The sequence below is a fragment of the Nycticebus coucang genome, chromosome 17, assembly GCF_027406575.1.
Source record: "Nycticebus coucang isolate mNycCou1 chromosome 17, mNycCou1.pri, whole genome shotgun sequence".
Taxonomy (NCBI): domain Eukaryota; kingdom Metazoa; phylum Chordata; class Mammalia; order Primates; family Lorisidae; genus Nycticebus; species Nycticebus coucang.
In genome coordinates, this window is record NC_069796.1 from 30,210,694 (window position 1) to 30,229,544 (window position 18,851).

The 18,851-nt window shown below is 39.6% G+C and overlaps 1 pseudogene; it reads left to right on the forward strand.

Annotated features, from left to right (window-relative positions):
- Positions 1 to 14,045: 14,045 nt before the first annotated feature.
- Positions 14,046 to 17,215, forward strand: LOC128568929 (oxysterol-binding protein-related protein 8-like; annotated as a pseudogene).
- Positions 17,216 to 18,851: the final 1,636 nt, after the last annotated feature.

An 18,851-nucleotide genomic window follows, 5' to 3' on the forward strand; every position in this document is an offset into this window, starting at 1 on the left:
CAGGGGAATATAGCTGAAACAGAATCGCTAATTCTGCCAGAATAGAAGTAGCAGCAATATCAATCTGGGGTGGGGCTAGAACTGAGTGAACTGCCCCAGCTTCCATTAAGCACCCGAGGTTGTCAGGCTTCAGCTCCCCCTGCCAACTGGTGGCAGAGGGCAGCAGTCTGGCCAAGCAGACACAGATCTCCCTTTGACTCAGGCAGGTGCATACCCCTGGAGCATCTGCTCATGGGAGGGAATTGGGTCACAGCCTTGTGGGGTTACCACTGACCGGGTGTGACAGAGGTGAAAGGTGGGGAAGGAGGCGTCAACCTTCCTGGACTAATTCATTAGCTGGGTGGGTCCTTCTGACTCCATGGAGCACTGGAGCGTGTCATACTTCAGTTGCCAGCAGACTCCTGCTTTCCAATTGCTGGAGACCTTTTGAACTCTCCCACTTGAGACTGGGTGCTGACTGGGACAATTGATTTGAAACTCTTGACCTGGGCCAATCACCCCAGGACTAGCCAAAGTGATACCCTGGGTATGTGGTTGTGGAAAGGTTTGATTTTCCTTTTCCAGTTGTTGCCTGTGGGGAAGGGGTGACTTAGTTGTTGGTATTTCTCCACAGCTGAGACTTCAACCCAGAGTTACTGATTCACTAGGAGTGGACAGAGACCAGCTGAAAACAAGACAGAGCCACTTAGGCCCATCACACCAAGCAGGTCCCCAGGTTCTCAGGCCATAGCACTATACAGGTCCTTTGCAAAGCTCTAGGGGAAAAGGTACAGACACCAGTCCCAGCTCTTGGGCAAAGAGCTGGTTAATCCCTACTCCAGGAGCCCCCAACCCAACTTACCTTATCTGCTCATCTAGCCAATGGTGTAAAATAATCATAGGGCAGAATCAGCAAAAAAAAAAAAAAAAAAAAAACTCCATCAACATGAATAATCAGAGTACATCAACTCCCCCAAGGAATGATATGGCGGATACAACTGAAGATCCCATTCATAAACAAATGGCTGAGATGTCAGAAATTGAATTCAGAATTTGGATGGCAAATAAAATTAATAGAATGGAGGTAAAGTTGGAATTAGAAATTCAAGGAGCATTTCAAAAGTTGTCTCAATGGTAGCTCCTGTGGCTCAGTGAGTAGGGTGCCAGCCCCATATACCAAGGGTGGCAGGTTCGAACCTGGCCCTGGCCAAACTGCAACAAAAAATAGCTGGGTGTGTGGCAGGTTCCTGTAGTCCCAGTTACTTGGGAGGCTGAGGCAAGAGAATCGCCTAAGCTGAGGAGTTGGAGGTTGCTATGAGCTGTAATACCATGGCACTCTACTCAGGGTGACAAAGTGAGACCTGTCTCTAAAAAAATAAAAAATAAAAATAAAAACATAAATTAAAATAAAAAGTTGTCTCAAGAATTCAACGAATTCAAAGACAAAAATCACCAAATATTTTGACACATTGAGATAAGAACTTGCAGCCCTCAAAGATCTGAGAAATACAGTAGAATCCCTCAGTAACAGAATGGAGCAGGCAGAGGAAAGGATTTCTGATACTGAAGAGAAAGCTTTTCAATGCTCCCAAACACTCAAAGAGGAAGAGAAGTGGAGAGCAAAAATGGATCATTCTCTCAGAGAGCTCTGGGATAATTTGAAAAAAATTAATATTTGCCTTATAGGAATTCCAGAAGGTGATGAGATGTCTTCAAAAGGCCCAGATGCTCTACTCCATGAAATAATCAAAGAGAACTTCTCAGACATGCCAAGAGATTCTGAAATTCAGATAGCAGACAATTTCAGAACCCCAGCACAACTCAATCCAAATAAGACATCACCCAGACACATTATAATTAACTTCGCCAAGGTTAATATGAAGGAGAAAATTCTGCAAGCAGCAGGATGTAAGAAAGCTATAACCTACAAGGGGAAGAATATTAGAATGACTGCAGATCTCTCTGCTGAAACCTTTCAAGCTAGAAGAGGGTGGTCATTGAATTTTAATCTCCTAAAACAAAATAATTTTCAACCCAGAATCCTGTATCCAGCTAAACTGAGTTTCATTTATGATGGAGAAATTAAATACTTTAATGACACACACATGTTGAAGAAATTTGCCATAACTAAACTAGCTTTCCAGGATATTCTCAGACCTATCCTCCATAACGACCAGCACAATCCTCTACCACCAAAGTCAACTCACTCAGAAATTTTTGACCAAACTCCAACTTCCACAGTGGTGAAAGGATTAAAAGTGTTTACTGGACTTTAAAAAAACTTGATACCCAAAATACTACCAGGTACCCAAAATACTACCAGGCTTATCAATATTCTCCATTAATATGAATGGCTTAAATTGCCCTCTAAAAAGCCACAGGTTGGCTGACTGGACACAAAAACTCAGGCCACATATCTGCTGCATACAAGAATCTCATCTTACCTTAAAAGATAAATATAGACTCAGGGTGAAGGGAGGGTCACCTATATTTCAGGCAAATGGAAATCAGAAAAAAGCAGGTGTTGCAATTTTACTCGCAGATACAATAGGCTTTAAACCAACACAAGTAAGGAAAGATAAGGATGGTCACTTCATATTTGTTAAGGGTAACAATCAACATGATGAGATTTCAATTATTAACATTTATGCACCCATCCAGAATGTGCCTCAATTTATAAGAGAGACTCTAACAGACATGAGCAACTTGATTTCCTCCAGCACCATAATAGTCGGAGAGATTTTAACAGTCTTTTGGCAGTGCTGGATAGATCCTCCAATAAGAGACTCAGCAAAGAAAATTTTGATTTACATTTACAATTCAACAAGTGGATTTAACGGACATCTACAGAACATTTCATCCTAACAAAACTAAATATACATTCTTCTCATCAGCCCATGGAACATCCTCCAAAATTGATCACATCTTAGGTCACAAGTCTAATCTCAGCAAAATTAAAGGAATAGAAATTATTCCTTGCATCTTCTCGGAATGGAATATAAGTTGAACTCAGTAACAACAGAAATCTGCATACTCATACAAAACATGGAAACTAAATAACCTTATGCTGAATGATAGCTGGGTCAAAGACAAGATTAAGAAGGGAATTACCAAACTTTTGGAAAAAAATGATAATGAAGACACGAATTACCAGAACCTCCGGGATACTGCAAAGGCAGTCCTAAAAGGGAAACTTATAGCACTGCAATCCTTCTTCAGCAGAATGGAAAGAGACGAAGTTAACAACTTAATGGGACATCTCAAGCAACTGGAAAAGAAAGAACATTCCAACCCCAAAACCAGTATAAGAAAAGAAATAACCAAAATTAGAGCAGAATTAAATAAAATTGAAAACAAAAGGATTGTACAATAGATCAGGGGTCCTCAAACTTTTTAAATAGGGGGCCAGTTCACTGTGCCTCAGACTGTTGGAGAGCTGGACTATAGTTTAAAAAAAAAAAAACTATGAACAAATCCCTATGCACACTGCACATATCTCATTTTGAAGTAAAAAAACAAAACAGGAACAAATATAATCACACGGCCTCATGTGGCCCGCGGGCCAAAGTTTGAGGACCCCTGTAATAGATCAATAAATATAAATGTTGTTTTTTTAAAAAGGTGAATAAAATAGATAGACCTTTGGCTAACCTAACCAGGAAAAACAGAGTAAAATCTCTAATTAAATCAATCATAAATGGCAAAGACGAAATAACAATAGACTCCTCAGAAATTCAAAAAATACTTTTTTTTGCAGTTTTTGGCTGGGGCTAGGTTTGAACCCACCACCTCCAGAATATGGGGCTGGTGCCCAACCCCTTTGAGCCACAGACGCCGCCCATTCTTAATGAATATTACAAGAAACTCTATTCTCAGAAATATGAAAATTTGAAGGAAATAGACCAATACTTGGAAGCATGCCACCTTCCTAGACTTAGCCAGAATGAAGTGAAAATGTTCAACAGGCCTATATCAAGTTCTGAAATAGCATCAACTATACAAAATCTCCCTAAAAAGAAAAGCCCAGGACCAGATGGCTTCACATCAGAATTCTACCAAACCTTTAAAGAGGAACTAGTACCTATATTACTTAACCTTTTCCAAAATATAGAAAAGTAAGGAATACTGCCCAACACATTCAATGAAGAAAATATCACCTTGATCCCCAAACCAGGAAAAGACCCCAAAAGAAAAGAATATTATAGATCAATATCACTAATGAAAATTGATATAAAAATATTCAACAAGATCCAAACCAACAGAATCCAGCAACACATCAAACAAATTATACACCATGACCAAATGGGTTTTATCCCTGGGTCTCAAGGCTGGTTCAATATATGTAAATTTATAAATATAATTGATCACATAAACAAATTAAAAAACAAAGACCATATGATTCTCTCGATTGATGTAGAAAAAGCTTTTGATAATATCCAGCATCCCTTCATGATCAGAACACTTAAGAAAATCGGTATAGAAGGGACATTTCTTAAACTGATAGAGGCCACCTACAGCAAGCCCACAGCCAACATCATATTGAATGGAATAAAATTGAAATCATTTCCACTCAGATCAGGAACCAGGCAAGGTTGCCCATTGTCTCCATTGCTTTTCAACATTGTATGAAGTCTTAGCCATCATAATTAGGCAAGAAAAGGTGATCAAGGGTATCCATATAGAGTCACAGATCAAACTTTCATTTTTTGCAGATGATATGATTGTATATCAGGAAAACACCAGTGATTTTACTGCAAAACTCTTAGAAGTGATCAACGAATACAGCAGTATCTCAGGTTACAAAATCAACACTCATAAATCGGTAGCCTTTATATATACCAACAATAGTCAAACTGAAAAAACAGTCAAGGACTCTATTCCGTTCACAACAGTGCCAAAAAAGATGAAATATTTGGGAATTTACCTAACAAAGGACGTGAAAGATATCTATAAAGAGAACTATGAAACTCTAAGAAAAGAAATAGCTGGAGAGATTACAGATGGCGGCCAAGTAACAGCTTCCCTGCAACTGGGAACAGCAAGTCTGGGGAGACAAGACTCCAGGCACCTCTGGCCGGTGGGATATGCCTATAATCATCCCCTTGAGGATACAGGGAGCCAGCAAGGGACTTCTGGACCCCAAGAGGAGGACAAAAACAGCGGAAAACTGGCAAGTGGTTGCGTGTGCTCGATTGACCTAATCATGCTGGCAACCATAAGTACAAGCAGCAGTGAGACTGCAAACCAGAAAGGCCTTACCTGTGAACTGTTTTGCTGTTCTTGGACTTGGCACTCAGTTGAACTGCCTTGGGGAGAGCTTGAGCAGGAGTGTGGAGAACTTTGGGCATTGTCTGGGGCCCCAGACTGAGCCACTGAGCTTGGCGCAGGAAGCCATTGTGAAAGAACTGCCCCGGCAAGCTCCGCCCTCAGGATATCAGAACAAGGATTGGGCGGGTCAAAGTAACCTACTGACTGAGCAGCCTAAAGGCAGGGACTGAGCTGCCTTACAGCCTTAATCCTTAGGGGCAGAGCGAGATGGTTTTGGCACACTGGAGCCCTGGGCTGTTGCCCTGGGTAGAGTGCCCTAATGTCACAGCTCATAGCAACCTCAAACTCCTGGGCTTGGCGCCACCCAGACCTCCATAAGAGCTGTGCAGCGATCCCCGACCGGTGACCCATACCCACCGGGCCTCCACATTCCCTAACCAGGAACTGCGGGAGCCACGCATCCCTGTGTCCTCCTCCTGTGTCCTCCAAGCTTCCACACTAGCCCGTTCATCTGGACAGGGACTCTGGTAGCTGCGTGCCCTTTGGATTCCTCCCTGCCTCTGCGCAGAGCCCTTCTCCTGGCCAGAGACTGCTGGAGCCTTGGGCTCTCTGTGCCAAAGTCACTGGGCACCTGGCACTCCTAGAACCGTGCGCACCACCCCCAGCCCTGTTGCTGGATCCGGGTGTGTCACAAACCGGAGCTGCTTCTATAACCAGAACTCCATAGCTAGAGCAGCCCCAGAGGAACTACACAGTGTCACTCCCTACCAAGATCCAGCAACAATAGAGTGATCCTGCTGGGGTCTAATCTTGGAGAGACACCTCCCCAACTCTGAGGACAGCCAGAGGCAACGGTGAAAAACAACCATGAGGCGAAATCAACAGAAAAACTCTGGCAATATAAATAATCAGAGTAGATCAACTCCCCCAAGGATCAATGGGGCAGAAACAGCACAAGACCCCATGCACAAACAAATAGCTGAGATGTCAGAAATTGAATTCAGGATCTGGATAGCAAATAAGATCGAATTAGAATTCCAAAAGTTATCTCAAGAATTCAACGGATTCAAAGACCAAATGACCAAAGATTTCGACACATTGAGACAAGAAGTTGCATCCCTCAAAGATCTGAGAAACACAGTAGAATCCCTCAGTAACAGAATGGAGCAAGCAGAAGAAAGGATTTCTGACATTGAAGACAAAGCTTTTGAACGCTCCCAAACCCTCAAAGAAGAAGAGAAATGGAGAGCAAAAACAGACCACTCTCTCAGAGAGCTCTCGGATAATTTGAAGAAAATCAATATTCATCTTATAGGGATCCCCAAAAGTGACAAAGTGGCTTCACAAGGCACAGAGTCTCTTCTCCATGACATTATGAAGGAGAACTTTCCAGACATGCCAAGAGATTCCGAAATTCAGATAGCAGACAGTTTCAGAACTCCAGCACGACTCAACTCAAATAAGACATCCCCCAAATCATAATCAATTTCACTAAAGTTAATATGAAGGAGAAAATTCTGAAAGCTGCCAGATGAAAGAAAACCATTACCTACAAGGGGAAGAATATCAGAATAACTGCAGATCTCTCTGCTGAAACCTTTCAAGCTAGAAGAGGATGGTCATCGACTTTTAATCTCCTAAAACAAAATAACTTTCAACCCAGGATCCTGTACCCAGCTAAACTGAGCTTCATTTATGACGGAGAAATTAAATACTTCAAAGACATTCACATGTTGAAGAAATTTGCTATAACTAAATAAGCTCTCCAGGATATTCTCAGACCTATCCTCCATAAAGACCAGTGTAATTCTCCACCACAAAAGTAAACCCACACAAAAAATCTTTGATAAAATTCCAACTTCCACAGTCACGAAAGGATTAAAAATGTCCACCAGTCTCTCGAAAGGCTTATCAATACTCTCAATTAATGCGAATGGTTTAAACTGTCCTCTAAAGAGGCATAGGTTGGCGGACTGGATACAAAAACTCAAGCCAGATATCTGCTGCATCCAAGAATCGCATCTTACATTAAAAGACAGATATAGACTCAAGGTGAAGGGATGGTCATCTATACTCCATGCAAATGGAAAACAGAAAAAAGCAGGCGTTGCAATCCTATTCACAGACGCAATAGGCTTTAAACCAACCAAAATAATTAAGGATAAGGATGGACACTTCATATTTGTTAAAGGTAATACTCAATATGATGAGATCTCAATTATTAATATTTATGCACCCAACCACCATGCACCTCAATTTATAAGAGAAACTCTAACAGGCATGAGCAACTCGATTTCCTCAACTTCCATAGTAGTTGGAGATTTTAACACCTCTTTAGCTGTCCTGGATAGATCCTCCAAAAAGAAGATAAGCAAAGAAATTTTAGATTTAAACTCAACCATTCAACATCTGGACTTAACAGACATCTACAGAACATTTCATCCCAAAAAAACTGAATACACATTCTTCTCATCAGCCCACAGAACATACTCCAAAATCGACCACATCCTAGGACACAAATCTAACCTCAGCAAATTTAAAAAAACAGAAATTATTCCTTGCATCTTCTCAGACCATCATGGAATAAAAGTTGAACTAAATAACAACAGGAACCTGCATACCCATACAAAAACATGGAAGCTAAACAACCTTATGCTGAAGGATACATGGGTTACAGATGAGATTAAGAAGGAAATCACCATATTTTTGGAACAAAACAACAATCAAGACATGGATTACCAGAACCTCTGGGATACTGCAAGGGCAGTCCTAAGAGGGAAATTTATAGCACTGCAAGCCTTCCTCAAGAGAACGTAAAGAGAGGAAGTCAATAACTTCATGGCACATCTCAAGCAACTGGAGAAAGAAGAATACTTCAACCCCAAACGCAGCAGAAGAAAAGAAATAACCAAAACCAGAGCAGAATTAAATGAAATTGAAAACAAAAGAATTATACAACAGATCAATAAATCCAAAAGCTGGTTTTTTGGAAAGATCAATAAAATAGATAAACCTTTGGCCAACCTAACCAGGAAAAAAAGAGTAAAATCTCTAATTTCATCAATCAGAAATGGTAATGATGAAATAACAACAGACCGCTCAGAAATCAAAAAATCCTTAATGAATACTACAAGAAACTCTACTCTCACAAATATGAAAATCTGAAAGAAATCGACCAATACCTGGAAGCACGCCACCTACCAAGACTTAGCCAGAACGAAGTGGAAATGTTGAACAGGCCTATATCAAGTTCTGAAATAGCATCAACTATACAAAATCTCCCTAAAAAGAAAAGCCCAGGACCAGATGGCTTTACGTCAGAATTCTACCAAACATTTAAAGAAGAACTAGTACCTATACTACTAAACCTCTTCCAAAATATAGAAAAAGAAGGAATATTACCCAGCACATTCTATGAAGCAAACATCACCTTGATCCCCAAACCAGGGAAAGACCCAACAAGAAAAGAAAATTATAGAACAATATCACTAATGAATATAGATGCTAAAATACTCAATTAGATCTTAACAAACAGAATCCAACAACACATCAAAAAAATTATACACCATGACCAAGTGGGATTTATCCCAGGGTCTCAAGGCTGGTTCAATATATGTAAATCTATAAATGTAATTCAACACATAAACAAACTTAAAAATAAAGACCATATGATTCTTTCAATTGATGCAGAAAAAGCTTTTGATAATATCCAGCATCCCTTCATGATCAGAACACTAAAGAAAATTGGTATAGAAGGGACATTTCTTAAACTAATAGAGGCCATCTACAAACCCACAGCCAGTATCGTATTGAATGGAGTTAAATTGAAATCATTTCCACCTAGATCAGGAACCAGGCAAGGTTGCCAATTGTCTCCATTGCTCTTTAACATTGTAATGTAAGTTTTAGCCATTGCAATTAGGGAAGAAAAGGCGATGAATGGTATCCACATAGGGTCAGAAGAGATCAAACTTTCACTCTTCGCAGATGATATGATCATATATCTGGAAAACACTAGGGATTATACTACAAAACTTTTAGAAGTGATCAAGGAATATAGCAATGTCTCAGGCTACAAAATCAACCCATAAATCTGTAGTCTTTATATATACCAACAATAACCAAGCCGAACAAACAGTCAAGGACTCTATTCCTTTCACAGTAGTGCCAAAGAAGATGAAATATTTGGGAGTATACCTAACAAAGGACGTGAAAGGTCTCTACAAAGAGAACTATGAAACTCTAAGAAAAGAAATAGCCGAAGATGTTAACAGATGGAAAAACATACCATGCTCATGGCTGGGAAGAATCAACATTGTTAAAATGTCCATTCTGCCCAAAGCAATATATAATTTTAATGCAATTCCTATTAAAGCTCCATTGTCATATTTTAAAGATCTGGAAAAAATAATACTTCGTTTTATATAGAATCAGAAAAAACCTAGAATAGCCAAGACATTACTGAGCAATAAGAACAAAGCAGGAGGAATCACGCTACCAGACCTGAGACTGTACTATAAATCAATAGTGATCAAAACAGCATGGTATTGGCACAAAAGCAGAGAAGTAGATGTCTGGAACAGAATAGAGAACCAAGAGATGGATCCAGATACTTACCGTTATTTGATCTTTGACAAGCCAATTAAAAACATTCAGTGGGAAAAGATTCCCTATTTAACAAATGGTGCTGGGTAAACTGGCTGGCAACCTGTAGAAGATTGAAACTGGACCCACACCTTTCACCATTAACTAAGATAGACTCTCACTGGATAAAAGATTTAAACTTAAGACGTGAAACTATAAAAATACTTGAAGAAAATACAGGGAAAACTCTTGAAGGAATCGGCCTGGGTGAATATTTTATGAGGAGGACTCCACAGGCAATTGAAGCAGTATCAAAAATACACTACTGGGACCTGATCAAACTAAAAAGCTTCTGTACAGCCAAGAACATAGTGAGTAAAGCAAGCAGACAGCCCTCAGAATGGGAGAAAATATTTGCAGGTTATACCTCTGATAAAGGTCTAATAACCAGAATCCACAGAGAACTCAAATGTATTAACAAGAAAAGAACACGTGACCCCATCTCAGGGTGGGCAAGGGACTTGAAGAGAAACTTCTCTAAAGAAGACCGACGCAAGGTCTACAGACACATGAAAAAAAGCTCATCATCCTTAATCATCAGAGAAATGCAAATCAAAACTACTCTGAGATATCACCTAACCCCAGTAAGAGTAGCCCACATAACAAAATCCCAAAACCAGAAATGTTGGCGTGGATGTGGAGGAAAGGGCACACTTCTACACTGCTGGTGGGAATGCCCACTAATACGTTCCTTCTGGAAGGATGTTTGGAGGATACTTAGAGACCTAAAAATAGACCTGCCATTCGGTCCTATAATTTCTTTACTAGGTCTATACCCAGAAGACCAAAAGTCACAATATAACCAAGACATCTGTACCAGAATGTTTATTGCAGCCCAATTCATAATTGCTAAGTCATGGAAGAAGCCCAAGTGCCCATCGACCCACGAATGGACTAGCAAACTGTGGTACATGTATACCATGGAATACTATGCAGCCTTAAAGAAAGATGGAGACTTTACCTCTTTCATGTTTACATGGATGGAGCTGGAACATATTCTTCTTAGCAAAGTATCTCAGGAATGGAAGAAAAAGTATCCAATGTACTCAGCCCTACTATGAGGCTAAATTATAGCTTTCACATGAAGACTATAACCCAACTATAGCACAAGACTATGGGGAAAGGGCCAAGGAAGGGGAAGGGAGGGGGGAGGTTTTGGTGGAGGGAGAGTAATGTGTGGGGCCACATCTATGGTGCATCTTAGAATGGGTACAGGCGATTGCAGTAATGTACACAGCTATGATTTAACAATAAAAAAAAAAAGAACCAAAAAAAAAAAAGAAAAAAGAAATAGCTAAAGATGTTAACAAATGGAAAAACATACCATGCTCATGGCTGGGAAGAATCAACATTGTTAAAATGTTGAATTATACATTGTAATTAAATTGTATATGTTAAAATATACAATTTTAATGCAATCCCTATTAAAACTCCACTGTCATACTTTAAAGACCTCGAAAAAATAATACTTCATTTTATATGGAATCAGAAAAAACCTTGAACAGCCAAGATATTACTCAGAAATAAAAACAAATCAGGAGGAATCACGCTACCAGACCTCAGATTATACTATAAATCGATAGTGGTCAGAACTGCATGGTACTGGCACAAAAACAGAGATGTATGGAATGGAATAGAGAACCAAGAGATGAATCCAGCTACTTACCATTATTTGATTTTGATAAACTAATTAAAAACAGTGAGGAAAAGATTCCCTATTTAACAAATAGTGCTGGGTGAGCTGGCTGGCAACCTGTAGAAGACTGAAACTGGACCCACACTTTTCACCATTAACTAAGATAAATTCTCACCAGATTAAAGATTTAAACTTAAGACATGAAACTATAAAAATACTAGAAGAAAGTGCAGGGAAAATGCTTGAAGAAATCGGCCTGGGGGAATATTTTATGAGGAAGACCCCCAGGGCAATTGATGCAACACCAAAAAGGCATTACTGGGATCTGATCAAAGTAAAAACCTTCTACACAGCCAAAAACATGGTAAGTAAAACAAGCAGACAATCCTCAGAATGGGAGAAGATGTTTGCAGGTTATGTCTCCAAGAAAGGTTTAATAACCAGAATCAACAGAGAACTCAAATGTATTAGCAAGAAAAGAACACGTGATCCCATCTCAGGGTGGGCAAGGGACTTGAAGAGAAACTTCTCTGAAGAAGACAGGCACACAGACTACAGACATATGAAAAAATGTTCATCATCCTTAATCATCAGAGAAATGCAAATCAAAACCACTTTGAGATACCATCTAACCCCAGTCAGATTAGCCCACATCACAAAATCCTAAAACCAGCGATGTTGGCATTGTGGAGAAAAGGGAATACTTCTGCACTGCTGGAGGGAATGCAAACTAATAAGTTCCTTTTGGAAGAAGTTTGGAGAACACTTAGAGATCTAAAAATAGATCTGCCATTTGATCCTTTGATTTCTCTACTAGGTATATATCCAGAAGACCAAAAATAATTTTATAACAAAGATATTTGTACCAGAATGTTTATTGCAGCCCAGCCCAATTCATAATTGCTAAGTCATCAAAGAAGCCCAAGTGCCCATCAACCCATGAATGGATTAATAAATTGTGGTATATGTACACCATGAAATATTACACAGCCTTAAAGAAAGATGGAGACTTTACCTCTTTCATGTTTACATGGATGGAGCTGGAACATATTCTTCTTAGCAAAGTATCTCAAGAATGGAAGAAAAGGTATCCAATGTACTCAGCCCTACTATGAAACCAATTTATAGCTTTCATATAAAAGCTATAACCTAACTATAGCCCAAGAAGAAAGGGAACGAGGGGATGGGGGAGGATGGGTTGAGGGAGGGCAATTGGTGGGAATACAACTACAGTGCATTTTACAAGGGTATATGTTAAATTTACTAAGTGTAGAGTATAAATATCTTAACACAATAACTAAGAAAATGCGGGAAAGGCTATGTTAACCAGTTTGATGAAAATATTTCAAATGGTATATAAAACCAGCACATTGTACCCCATAATTGCATTAATGTACACAGCTATGATTTAATTAAAAAAAAAGTCTATGAGATACTGAAAGAGCAGCGTTAAAAGGGAAATGCAAAGCCTTAAATGCTTACATGAAAAAGAAAGGTCACAAGTTAACAACCTCAAGGAACTAGAAAAAGAAGAACAAACCAAACTCAAAGCTAGCAGAAGAAAAGAAATACCAAAGCTCAAAGCAGAACCAAACCACATGGAAAATAAGAAACAACGAAGGATCAAGGAAACAAAAAGTTGGTTCTTTGAAAAGATAAAATCAATAGAGCTCTAGCTAGAAGTAGAAAAGAAAGGACTGAAGTAAGCTCAATTAGAAGTGAAAAGGGGGGGCTAGAATGTGAAGGATCATGGCACCTCCGGGTGCCCAGAAAGGCGGAGACTAGGCGGATGACAGGCTGCGGGGCGCTCCTGGCCGGCCGCGGTGTTAGCGGCAGCCCCAGCGGCTGTAGCGTTAGCTTCGCTGCCGCTGCCAGCAGGCAGGGGAGGGAAGGTGGAGCCCGCTCTGGAGGGCGGACTGCGGGGCCAGAGTTCCAGCCCAGCCTGGGCGGGCCGCTCCGGCGGTGCTCCGCTGCTCCCAGACAGCGCCCTCCATCTGGGCTGCCACTGTGACAGCTGCCAAGAGAAGAAGGGGTCCTACCCAATGCGTGCAGGGCCCCAGACCAATATGCCACTGCAACTCCAGAGGGACCCACTCCCTGCCTCCTGCCTCGCTGGGGGCCTGCACTGGATTTGCGGATATACAGGATGGCTAAACATTAATGGAAAAAGAAGCATATCTTCTTTCATTGTGGAGACAGGTTTGGCAGATGGCGAGCCTAAATGAACTTGGATTTTGCCATATTCATAAGTTGCTGAAGTTCAAGAGACAAGTTGGTTGATGTTTCCTGCTGTTGGGGTGATGGACAGATTGCAATTATTTAACAGGTTATATAACGGTTGATTGCAAGCTCTTCATTCAAGATAATCTTCCTAAAGACCAACAGCTCAAGATAATATGCTCCATATTTAACCATATTTGGTTACTGCTCAAATACCCTGCATTAAAAGCTTCTTGGTGATAGCAAAGATGTCCTTGGGCCATCAAATGTTATAGAAAACAGAGAGGAAGCTCAACTTTTGACTCCAGGAAAGATGAGTAAAAGCCAAGGGAGAGAAGCTTATCCAACATCAACCAAAGATTTGCATCAGTGTCTCTTAGTCCGGCAAGTCCTCATAGCCAGGGTTTAGAAGGAAGGAAGATATTTCTCAAAATAAAGATGAGTCTTCACTTTCTATTGTTGCTGTCCACTGGCCTAGTCAGAGACATGGAGGCAGACACTGCAGACAAAATTAATGATTTATTAAGGGATGGCTGGTGCTCGCTCAGGCACAGCAGCAATTGGCTGTTCTTATTCACTTTCTTTTATACCCAAAATCACCAGATAGAAATAATCCAAGAAGAAGGAAGACAAAAGACAAAGATTCCTTATCAGAGTTAATCCAACAAAGTACCCACACACATTTCTAAACCAAGAATATCTTGTTTAGAGATAAACAACAATGGAGATGAACCACAAAGGGCTGGGTTATCTGTTCTTTTTGCCTACTTCTCTATATGATTAACTGGAAGTTTTTGTGTAAATAGAGGTAGGGGATTAAGTGCAACGGTCCATTGCCTGAGGCAGATGCTCTGTCTCCAGCTACGTCTTGGTGAGAGCCCTCCAGGATATTCTTTCCTTTAAGGTGTGACTGCCTGCATTTTTCAGCAAAGCTGCTTATGTGAGCCCGGGGAGAATATCCCCCAAAACTCACCCTTAGCCCAAGTACTGGAAATGTCCCTTCTCAGGGTCTCGTGACTTTAAGGAGCACAAATGAGACTGATTCACCTTACAAGGGTGCAGTGGACTGTGCCCCTTCATTCTATGTCAAAGAATAAGTCTGAATCTAAACTTTATACTGGCTTGGAGAAGGACAGCTCAACTTCAAACAAGCTTACTAAAAAAGAATTTCTTAAGGCACAAAAGAAAAATTACCAAGAAGAAAAGAACAGAGCTATAAAGGAGTTACTCAGTATGATCACAGATCCTTCGTTATTGCTGTGGCTGATTGGTTGAAGATTTGTGATGCTCTAAAGAGCTGGACAAGGTAGTGCTGTGTGTTGAAACCTGGGGTGCTAGTGATCTATGAAACAAACCAAAAAAATGGACAGTGGGTACAAACAGTCCTTCTGAATGCCTGTGAAATCATTGAGCATCCATCAAAAAAGAATGGCTTTTTTTTTTCAAACTTTTCCATCCTTTGGAACAATCTATTTGGGCAGTGAATGATCCAAAGGGTGAAGCAGTTGGATCCATAACTCAGCCCCTCCCTAGCAGTTACTTGTTCATCTAAGCTCCTTCAGAGTCCGATGGAAGGTGCTGGATGGATGCTTTGGAGTTGGCTTTGAAATGTTCTAATCATCTTAAACATAAAATGATCAGGGAAGGAAAGGAACATGACCTGAGTATTTCATCAGATAGCACACATGTGACTTTGTATGGCTTATTACGTGCTAACAATCTCCACAGCGGTGACAGCTTTCAGTTAAATGATAGTGAAATTGAATGACAACATTTTAAGGACCAAGATATATATTCTGATAAATCTGATAAAGAAAATGATGAGTCTGACAAGGAGGTGATGGGGAAAAGTCAAAAAAGTGACACCGATACATCAGAAAGGCAAGATGACTCATATATTGAACCTGAGCCTGTTGAGCCTTTAAAGGAGACTCCTTGCACTGAGCAGAGCCACAAGGAACTTAGAGAGGCAAGTGAGGCTTCTCCAATAGAAACTGTGCCTGAAGAAAACAGAAGCCTTATCTGGTCACTGCTGAAACAAGTACATCCTGGCATGGACCTGTCCAGGGTGGTTTTGCCTACATTTATTTTGGAACCCTATTCTTTCCTAGCTAAACTTTCAGATTACTACTACCATGCAGATTTCCTTTCTGAGGCTTCTCTTGAAGAAAGTCCTTATTTCTGTTTGAAGAAATAGTGAAATGGTATTTCTCAGGATTCTATAAAAAAAACATAGAGACTAAAGAAACCTTATAATTCTATCCTTGGTGAGACTTTTCACTGTTTATAGATTCATCCCAGAAGAAATAGCACAACTTTTTACATTGCTGAACAGGTGTCCCATCATCCACCAATATATGCCTTTTATGTTACTAACTGAAAAGATGGATTTGCCTTAGTGGTAGTATCTCGGCTTAATTCCAAGTTTTATGAACACTTATTATCTGTAATATTAGAGGGAGAGCACAATTAACTTTCTCTAAAAGAGATAAAGATTATATGATGACAATGCCATATGCTCCTTGCAAAAGAATTCTTTATGGCACAATGACACTGGAGCCTGGAAGAACAGTCAATATTACATGTCAAAAACCTGGATACAGTACAATACTTAAATTTAAACTAAACCCATTTTTAGAGAGCAGTGATTGTGTCAATTAAATATCAGGGAAACTTAAATTGGGAAAAGAAGTCTTACCTGCTTTGGAAATCCACTGGGATAGTGAAGTTTTTATTAATGACAAAAAGACTAATAATTCAGAAGTTTTCTAGAATCCAACACCTGACATTAAGCAACAGAAATTAATAAGGCACACTGTAAAATTTGAAGAACAGGGAGATTTTGAATCAGAAAAACTCTGGCAGCAGGTAACTCAAGCTATAAATGCCAAAGACAAGACCGAAGCTACTCAAGAGATGTATGTTTTAGAAGAAGCTCAAAGATAAGCTGCCAGAGATAGAAAAACAAAAAATGAGGAATGGACTTACAAGTTATTTGAACTTGATCCAATCACAGGAGAATGGCATTACAAGTTTGCAGATACCCAACCATGGGACCTACTTAATGATATGATACAATTTGAAAAAGATGGTATTATCTTGACCAAAGTGAAACATCATATTCCAATGTTAGTGTCCCAAAAATGTGAAACATAAGCCAACCAGGCAACAGAAGAAAATAGCAAAAGGATATTCTTCCCCAGAACCTAACATCCAAGACTCATCTGGAAGCAAAGCTCAATCATTAAAACCAAGTACAAGAAGAAAGAAAGGGCTAGAATTGGGAGACATTCAAAGTTCCATCAATTCTATAAAACAAATACAAGATGAAATTAAAAGAAATATTATAGCTCTTCAAAATCATTTAGTTTCAAGCACACCTGCTATGGATTATTCTGCAGCATAAAGACTACCTCATCATTTTCTTCTTGATTTTGCTTCATCATAATAAACGTCATGTTTAAATAGGAAAAAAAGAAGTGAAAAAGGGAACATTACAACTGATGACACAGTAATAGAAAATATTGTCTGTCTATTATGAAAACCTCTATGCACAAAACTAGAAAATGTAAAGGAAATGAACATTTTTGGAAATCCATGACCTCCCAAGCTTGAATCAGAAAGAAATAGAAATCCTAAACAGACCCATAATGAGTAACAAGATTGAAACAATAATAAAAACTCTCCCAACAACAACAAAAAAACCCACAGATCAGATGATTTACAGCCAAATTCTACCAGACTTACAGAGAATTGGCTCTGAAACTGTTTCATTCTACTGAAACTGTTCCATAACACTGAGAAGGAGGGAATCCTCCCTAACTCATTCTAACAAAGCTAGTTTCACCCTGATACCAAAGCCTGGAAAGGACACAGCAACAATAACAAAAGAAAACTACAGGCCAATATCACTTAGAAAGATAGACCCAAAAATCCTGAACAAAATTCTATCAAACTGAATTCAATAGCACATCAAAAAATAATCTACCATGAAAAAGTGGGATTCTTCCAGGCAGTACCTGTGGCTCAAAGGAGTAGGGCACCGGCCCCATATGCCAGAGGTGGTGGGTTCAAAAACTGGCCCTGGCCAAAAACTGCAAAAAAAAAAAAAAAAAGTAGGATTCTTCCCAGGAATATAAGGATGGTTCATAGATACAAATCAATAAATGTGATATTTTTTCCTTTCTTTTAGAGATAGAGTCTCACTTTGTCGCCCATGGTAGAGTGCCATGGCATCATGGCACAGCAACCTCCAGCTCTTGGGCTTAGGCAAGTCTCTTGCCTCACCCTCCGGAGTAGCTGGGACTACAGGTGCCCACCATGACACCCGGTTATTTTTTTGTTGCAGTTTGGCTGGGAGATGGGTTTGAACCCGCCACCCTTGGTATATGGGGCCGGCACCCTACTCACTGAGCCACAGGCACTGCCCCAATAAGTGTGATTTTTAAAACAAAGATCATATGATCATCTCAATAGATGCAGAAAAAGCATTTAATAAAATCTAGCATTCCTTCATGATAAAAATCCTCAACAATCTAGCCATAGAAGGCACATATCTCAAAATAATGAAAGCCATATATGACAAACCCAATTTCTACCAAATGAGGAAAAGCCAAAATCATTTCCTCTAATAACTAAAAAGAAAAGATAAGGATGCTCGACATAGCAACTTCTATTCAACATAGTACTGGAAGTCCTAGCAGGAGCAATCAGGGCATCCAAATCAGGAAAGAAGATTCCAAACTATCCCTGTTTGCCAGTAATACAATCCTATATTTAGAAAACCCTAAACCCCCACTCCAAAATTTCTAGAATTGATGAATAAATTCAGTAAAGTTTCAGGTTAGAAAATCAACGTGCACGAGTCAACAGCATTTCAAATATACAAATAATAGGCAAGGTGAGCATCAAATAAATAGCTCAATACCATTTATAGTAGCTACAAAGAAATAAAATATCTAGGAATATACTTAACCAAGGAGGTGAAAGATCTCCACAAGAAGAACTACAAAATACCAATGAAAGAAATCATAGATGACACAAACAAATGGAAAAACATTCTATACTCATGGATCGGAAGAATTAACATTTGTAAAATATCCAT